This window comes from Phoca vitulina, unplaced genomic scaffold, assembly GCF_004348235.1.
Source record: "Phoca vitulina isolate PV1807 unplaced genomic scaffold, GSC_HSeal_1.0 scaffold2, whole genome shotgun sequence".
NCBI lineage: Eukaryota > Metazoa > Chordata > Mammalia > Carnivora > Phocidae > Phoca > Phoca vitulina.
In genome coordinates, this window is record NW_022589705.1 from 89,956,313 (window position 1) to 89,965,350 (window position 9,038).

The following is a 9,038-nucleotide window of genomic DNA, read 5'->3' on the forward strand; positions in this document are numbered from 1 at the left end:
GTGTGTCACCTTAAAACTGCATCGCTGTGGCCGTCCAATATCAACCACTGTGGGGGAGGGGAGAGCTGGTTAATAATACAGATTCCCAGGCCCCAGTCCAGACCGATCTCTGCATGGGCCTCAGAAACCTGCATTTTAACAAGCGCCCAGGGGAGTTCTGCTCACTGAAGTTTGAGTCTCTAATCTAGAAGGACTGTGCTTTGTGCTTATTCTCTAAAACGTTAGGACAATGCTGAGGATCCCTATGCAGAAACTGCTCTCACCAGTTCTTGCAGAGAAAAGATGGATGCAGGGCTTAAAAACCCTTGGTCTGGAGGCAGAGAGCCCTTGAGAATGTAAAGCCAGCAAGCTGCAACAGACTGATTTTCGTAGAATGGGATCCTCATTGGTATTTGTCCGTTTGCCATAGTTCAGGAATATTGCTAAATTAATTTAAAAGGTATTTAAAAAAGAACAAAATTAAGAAAAACACTTTAGGGTTCAGAAAATATGTTTTCATTAACTTATTTTTGAGAGTGTTTTTGAGTCTAATAAAGATCGGCTTAAATGACATGACTTTGTTTTTTTAAAGCTCAGAATTAAGTTTCTGTTGGTCTTGGGCAGTTTGCTTCAGCTACTTGCAAAAGGCAAGTTTCTATACCACCTATATGTGGCCTTGAAGGACCCAGTAGAAGTAAAATCGTCCGTTTTTTATTGAATGCAAAAGACTAGGGATGGGGTGTAAATTGAAACTTTAAAAAGTTCTGTCTGCAGGGGCGCCTGGGTGGCTCAGTTGGTTAGCTCCCCACTCTTGATTTCAGCTCAGGTCATGATCTCAGGGTTGTGGGATTGAGCCCTGCATCTAGCTCCACGCTGAGCGCAGAGTCTGCTTGTCCCTCTCCCTCTGCTCCTCGCCCTGCTTGCGAGCTCCCTTGCGCGCTCTCTCTCAAATAAATAAATAAATAAAATCTTTAAAAAAATTCTGTCTGCAGATGCTCTGGGCTGCCAGATTCTTAGCCTTCCTCACAAAGCAGCTGATTCCTTTTAAAGATCTGGTGAACCTCAACCTGCCCCAACCTACGATTTATAATGTGTCTGCATGAAATAGGGCTGCCTTCATTATATGTTTTGCATCTCCTTGATGTGGGAGCAAACCTGTAAAGTAATGAGATTGTGTGGGAGTTTGCCTTCTTAAAAAACAACTTTACATATATGTGAAAGCCAGATATGATTTTGGTTTGCATGATTCAGGTGGGCTGTGTGTATCAAACTCCCTGGTTACTTACCCTTTTGGCTTGTGTGGACACAACCTTCGGGAGGCTGGGCAGGCTCCATGATGCAGTTGGGGAATTCTTGTTCATTACCTATTGCATCTTTTTTTTTTTTAAGATTTATTTTATTAGAGACAGCACAAGCAGGGGAGAGGCAGAGGGAGAGGGAGAAGCAGGCTCCCTGTTGAGCAGGGAGTCCGACATGGGACTCGATCCCAGGACCCCGGGATCATGACCTGAGCTGAAGACAGATGCTTAAGGTAGACGCTTAACTGACTGAGCCACCTAGGCACCTCGCCTCTTGTGTCTTCTAGAAGGGGAGTGGATCGCCCAGGCCTTGCTGCTTTTATACTTGGGCAGAGCTCAGGAAATGCTGCCCACATGGGTGAGCCCTTTTAACACCCCTTGGGGTGATCTTCTCTCAGGTTCTCAGGGTTTTAGACAGGATGAGAGCTCATGATGCTCAATTCTCTGCCTCATTTCTGGGCCCTGCCTGTAGGCACAGCTGTTGCTCTGCTAAACCTGAGATGCATGCCGGGGGCTGTACTTTACTTGAACTTGTTCCTTCTGAGGCCGCTGGACTTGAGGAAATGCACCTATTCAGAAATGAAAGAAGTAGTGGAGGCGGAGAGGCGGGGACACCCATGAGCACAGATTGTGCCTGTTCATTAGGGAGAATCATTTCTGAATGACCCTGAGCGCTGTGCCCCAAGCATGGATTTGGGCAGAAAGAAACGATCTGGACTGGTTACACATTACAGCATTTGGTCATGTGGAAAGAATGATCTTCAGGAAAAATCACACCCTCTGCAAAGGATTTTTACAGAGGCAGGGTGAGCCGGAGCCAATCCTGACAATATTCCAGTGGCAAGGGAGCGAGGCTGACTTAGTCACCATTGACATGTTTCTCTTCTTCCTCCCACATAGACTTGTGTAACTATCTTTCGGGGAGGGGCACAGTAATATTAAGAAAAACAACAGCACTTTGAAGAAGAGAAGGTAGAAATGGGGAGGGGTTGGGAGGAGCTCTTGGGTTTTGGGGGCTGTATGGAGTGGACAATGAGGGGCATTCCAGAGCCTTGCAGAACTGGGTGGTCCCTGAAGCCTGAGATGCTGGGAAGGGATTAGGGAGGCTGTCAGAGATAAAGTTGGCTCATAAACTGCAGCACTCACTTAGCACTTTATAAATACCAGCTTACTAATTAATCATCACAAACGTTCCAAAGGCACCAGGAAACCCTTGATGGATTGAAAAAGATACACAGAGGTCAAGGTTCAGGGACAGCCCAAATACTCATTTGAGTCATTTGGAGGAGTGATGGCAGGGGATGGGGTCACAGCCCGGTTGGTCTCAGGGGCTTTCTTGCCTCCTATAAAGTCTGGAAGCTGTATACAGGATACATGGTGGGGCAGGGGTGGGGGGCCGTTTGAAGCAGGTGCTCCCGGGGCTGCTCAAGCACGACAGGGGCATCGGGGACCAACTGTAGGTAGACTCATTTGCAGGTCACTAAGACCCAACCTGTCTATTGTAGAGCTCTCTTTTTGTGGTTATCTTGGATGCGATCAATCTACTTGAAAACCAAGATCGTCTTTCAGATTAGTTGCATGTGCCCAGCTGGGCAGGCTGGAAAAAAAAAAGCTGAGCGGGTTTTCTGCTTCTGTGAAATCCCTAGGCATTTCAGTGTCCAAGTTTAACACCTGACAGGCCTCAGTGTTAGCCCTATTTTAAACCCTCAAAGTGTGTGTGTATGTGTGTGTGTACCTTGTGGCTTAAACCCCAGCAAAGCTGCATGCCCAGTGCCTTCCTGAACCCCTCCCAAAGATGGTAATCATAGGGGCTGCTGATTTCAACTTCCGTCCTACTCTGTGAAAGCAGTATCCATCTACATCCAGGCAATCAAGACATATTTATCAAGTATTTTGGGCATTGGGCTCTGGTCCTGGAATTCTTCTGGTCATGGGCACAGTGTGGAGGGGTGGGGAGAGCAGTACTAGCTAGTTTGAAGAGTGAGATTTGCTGGACCCCCATGCTGGGGGACAGAGAGGGCATGGCTGTTACAGCTGGACTGCGGCACTTACTACAAGTGCTGGGACTCAGCGCTTATTACAACCCACAGTGAAGCTCTTCATAAAATATCTGACACCCTTTCCCCCCCTCCCCACTCCTGAGACAACTTCCTGGAGGAAGGGACCTGTCTGTCTGGGTCCACTTTGGCTCTTCAGTGCCCAGCATGGTGCCTGGTCCAAGGTACTGCTGGAGAAATCATTATTGAATGAATGCATGATGCTTTGCTCTGTCCAAGGGCTCGGGATGGACTAGGTATTTTCTCAGTGTCCCCCCTAGAGCATCCGGTGGCCCATTTTTAGCTCTCAAGGTCACTGCCAAGAAAGAGAAGCTGCTAAAATGACACCTCTTTGCACCCACATGACTCAACACAAAACTTAACAGGAGCTCTTAAAAGACAGGCTTCTCAAGTGTCCGTCCCCTACTCCTCTGAGGACAGTGTCAGCGGCATCAGATAGGGAGTGGGGCCGGGTGACCTGCTGGTCCTTGGGCATCAATGTGGCTCGGAGGTCATTTAGCAGTTCTCTGCTCAGCAGACAAGGTGGAAGAAACAAATCGGAAGGGACCGATCAACACTGCATGTGACACCCGAGGATTTGGGAAACTGGGAAGGGAAATTGTAAAGTTAGCACCATGCAGAGGTAAGCAACGTCAATTCAAAGAGAGAGCACAGTACCTAGGGTGGGGACACCGGACCTAAGGCATTAACTAAAAGAAGCAGGTGACTCTTTCAGGAGGGGGCCCGTAAACCCAGATGCCTGGAGGAAGGGCTGTGTCCTGAAGATGTGGTTCTTTCAAGTTCGGTCTCGCAGAAGGCGGGCCTTCCAGCCTCACTGGCGAAACTCCTTTCTGTCCAGATGCAGGGTTCCAACGGTGAGACGTGGTGTGGGTTTCGGGGTTAGGAACTGGGTTTGAAAATCCCAGTGGGGTGACCTTGGGTAAGTTACTTTACCCTTCTGGCCTCCCTTGCATTGTCTGTAGAATGGCAATAACTATCTCCTCCCAGAACTCTTGAGAGGATTAAATGAGAAAATTTGTGTAAAGTGTTCAGTGTAGTGCGTGGTGCATCGTGAAAGCTCAAAATGCTCTCCGTGATGGAGATGATGATAGTCTGACTTCCTGGGACACATGGCAAGCAATAGTCGTGAAGATATTAATAATCTAGTCTGGGTGAGAGTTTAACACAGGGATTGGCAAATCTGGCCCACTGACTTTTTTTTTCCTTAAAGATTTTATTTATTTATTTATTTATTTATTTATTTATTTATTTATTTATTTATGAGAGAGAGAGAGTGCAGGTGGGAGGGGCAGAGGGAGAGGGAGAGGGACAAGTAGACTCCACGCTTAGGACGGAGCCCCACACAGGGCTTGAACTCATGACCTTGAGATCATGACCTGAGCCAAAATCAATAGCCGGACGTTTAACTTACTGAGTCACCCAGGAGTCCCACCACCGACTATTTTTATAAGTAAAGTTTTATTAGGACACAGCCATGCTCATTTGTTTAGATATCATGCTGCAATGGGGCAGAGTTGAGTACTGGCGACAGGGATCCCATGGTCCCTGAAGTGAATGGCCCTTTCTAAGAAAATGGTTCTTACTGTCTGGCCCTTTACAGAAAAAGCTTGCCAATCCTATCCTCATTGAGTCGTAAATAACCAGCTGGCTTCTGGAATTCTCGAGGAAAGTGATATAGTAGAGCAGTTAAGAGTAAGAAGTCTGAGTTCTGACGCTCTTGCTCTTAGGCAAGTTCCTTACCTACTCATCGCTTTCACAGGTGAAACGGGAGTGATACACATTGTGAGGACGAAGTGGGATAAGGTCTGGACTGTGCTTAGCACAGTGAGTGTTTGATGGTTGGCAAGGACACTATAAAGAAGTTTGCTATTATTAACTATTAAACTTCAGCCGTCAAGAGGGACAAAGAAACTCCCAGAAGAGGGTCACTGCTGCGTGCAGCTCTCTCTACAGAATGCCCAGCAGTAATCCCTTAGAAAGCCCAAAAAGAGGATGTGAGCATCAAAGGTGAGCTCTCCCATGCAACATACCCAGTGAATTAATGATCCCAGCTCCTTCCCAGGAAAGCAGCAGATTGGAACATGAAAGGGGAGCAAAGGTTAAGGCCATGAGGTCTAGCACAGTATCATTAGTCCCTGGCGCATAGTAGGTATCCAGTATTTGTTGCCTGAATGAATGAAGGCTGGTTGTTTAACCATAGAAGTGATTTTTCAGTCAGAAAGAAAAATTAAGAAAACAACACATTTATAATTGCACCAAAAACAATAAAATACCTAGGAATACACTTAACCAAAGAAGTGAAAGACTTATATTCTGAAAACTATGAAACATTGAAGAAAGATATTGAAGATGACACAAAGATATTCCATGCTCACAGACGGGAAGAACACATGTTGTTAAAATGTCCATGTTACTCAAAACAATCTACCGATTCAATGAAATCCCCATCAAAATACCAACAGCATTTTTCACAAAGCTAGAACAAATAATACTAAAATTTTTATGGAACCACAAAAGACCCCAAAAAGCCAAAGCAATCTTAAGAAAAGCAAACCTAGAGGTATCACAATCCCAGATTTCACACTATATTACAAAGCTGTAGTAATCAAATCAGCATGGTACTGGCACAAAAAATAGACACACAAATCAACAGAACAGAATAGAGAGCCCAGAAATAAATCCATGATTAAATGGTCAATTAATCTATGTTAAAGGAGGCAAGAACGTACAATGGGAAAAAGACAGTCTCTTCAACAAATGGTGTTGGGAAAACCGGACAGCTACATGCAAAAGAATGAGACTGGACTACCTTTTAACACCCTACACATAAATAAACTCAAAGTGAATTAAAGATCTAAATGTGAGACCTGAAACCATAAAAATCCTAGAAGAGAGCACAGGCAGTAATCTCTCTGACATCGGCCATAGCAACATCTTTCTAGATACATCTCCCGAGGCAAGGAAAACAGAAGCAAAACTAAATTATTGGGACTACATCAAAATAAAAAGCTTCTTCACAGTGAAGGAAACAATCAACAAAACAAAAAAGCAACCTACTGAATGGGAGAAGATATTTGCAAATGACACATCATTTAAAGGGTGAGTATCCAAAATATATAAAGAACTTATACAACTCAACACCAAAATAAATAAATAAATAAATAAATAAACTATCTAATTAAAAAATGCAGAGAGAAAGAAAGAAACCCATATGATTTCACGCAGTAGTGAAACCTAAAAACAAACAAACAAATAAACAAACAAAAAGCAGAATCAGACCTATAAACACAGAGAACAAGCTGATGATTGGCAGAGGGAAGGGGGTGGGGGGTTGGGCGAGATGGGGGAAGGGGAGTGAGATATCCAGGCTTCCACTTATGGAACGGATAAGTCATGGGAGTAAAAAGCACAGCATAGGGAATACAGTCAATGATACTGTAATAGTGATGTATGGCGACGGATGGTGGCTACACGTGCAGGGAACACAGCATAATGTATAGACTTGTCACATCGCTATGTTGTACACCTGAAACTGGTCTAACATGATGTGCCAACTATACTAAAAAAAAAAAAAAAGTGATTCATCAGCCATAAAGTGATTCATCAGGCACCTCTGATTTCTATGATGCTAAGACCACAGTCAGCCGGAAGATAAAATTTCTGCCTCTAATATCTTAGGGTCTTAGGAATGAAAGCCACATGCTACAGAGGAGAGGACACTCAAAACAGGGGGCCTTCGAGCGGTTCCTGCCACAGGATGCAGGCAGAGGCGTTGTGGTGGGTTCCTGGGGAACAAAAGGTTTAAAAACAAGCAGGCATGTAAGGTCATGAATTGGCCCCAAATAACTTGGGACACTGAGCACACGGGTGCAAGCAGCACATCTTGATGGAAAAGAGGCCAAGTCTGCCCTCACCTGGCACCCCACCTCCTGCTTCAGGAGGTGCCTCAGCTCAAAGAGGAATTCATCAGCATTAGCAGGTTTTGGGTTTCCGCTCATCGTTAGGTGTATTGCTTTCATTCCTGAGACCCAGAAAAATTGGAAACCACTCCAACTTACCAGGAGCGCACTTTGGAATGCAGATCTGGAAGCTATTTTTTTCTGCAGACACTCATGACTCTGGTTTTCACAACAGCAGGCATTGGAGGCCCTGCCAAGCTGCTAGAGAAGGGCATCTTATCTGCAAAGTCACGAATCCAAGAATCCAAATAAGCTACCTTTGGCAAGGGTGGAAGGAAGTTGTTTGTCTTAGCTTCTTGGGGGATTGGGAGATTGGGAAGCTTTGGGGACTGCAGGTACCTTGTTGTACCTTGATACCAACCCAGGGGACAGGCAGCTTCTCAGAACTACCAGTGGAGGCGGGGTCTTAGTAAAGGCCATCTTGGTTGCAAATAACAGAAAGTCAAACCAGTGGAAGCGAAAAGGGGGCATGTATGGGGAAGAAAAGCCAGTTCCTGACTATCCTGGCTCTTCAACTTTGCTTGTCCTTTGATTCTTTAAGCTTTCTCATTTCCTTTCAATAAACTCCCTTTCTGCTGAAGTGAGCCACCGGAGATTTCTGTTATTTGCAACCGAAGAATTTTGAGTGATACAAAGGGTCCTAGTGGAACCCAAGGGCGGGCACTGAAACTGGCCTTCCCAAAGAAAGAAACTAGGAACCAGAAAGTCTTCAGGAATCAAGGTAACTAGTCCGTGTCACTTGGAATGCCTTCTGCTTCAAATAACAGAAAACTGACCGTGGGTAGTTTGTAAAAATTTGGAGTCCTTCCCAAAATGACTCTGGCCATGTGATTTGCTTTGTTTGATGGGATATTAACAAACACAAGCAGAAAGACTTGGTAAGTATTTGTGTTTTGGGGCTTGTTCTCTCCTGCTGCTCTTGGGAACCTGGGCCCACCACCCTCTGAAAGAGCTTGGTCTAACCTGCTCCATGATGAGAAACCATGCCTTGCAGAGACAACTGTCGCAGCTGAGGCCTCTCTAGACCAGGATTTCTCATTCTTGGTACTACTGACATTTTGGATCACATACGGTTTTGTTGTGGGGAGCCTGTTCTGTGCACTCTAGTATCCTTGGCCTCTACCCACTAGATGATTGTAGCACCCCACCCCCCAAGTTGTGACAACCATAACTATGGCCAGACATTGCCATGTGTCTTTGGGGAGGCAAAATTGTCCCTGGTGGAGAACCACTGCCTTGACCCAACTTGCCTACCAATGACAGGGCATGTAAATGAGGCCACCTTAAACCATCCAGACCCAGTCAAGCCAGCCCAGACCAGTACAAGTGCCATGGAATCATGGCTTGACCCATGGAGTCATGAGAAATAATAAATATTTGTCATTTTCCATCACTGAGTTTTGAATGCTTTGTTCTATAGCACAAACAGGTACACTTGGCTACGGTGGCTTAAACAGGGACTTTTACAAAGGTACAGAGGGAGGCATTTCAGGCATGGTGCAGAGCTCAGGGATGCCGCCAGGCACCCACCAGGCTTTGGAGGTGGGCTTCAGCCTCTTGCTTGGTGCCTGGTGATCCCCAAGATGATTGTTCCAGCTCCAAGCCTGAGCTCCAGGCGCAAAAAAGGAGACTAGGCAAAGGCACAAAGGGCAAAATACTTTCTCCTAGTGAAGACTTGCCTTCTTCTTCTTCTTCTTCTTCTTCTTCTTCTTCTTCTTCTTCTTCTTCTTCTTCTTCTTCTTCTT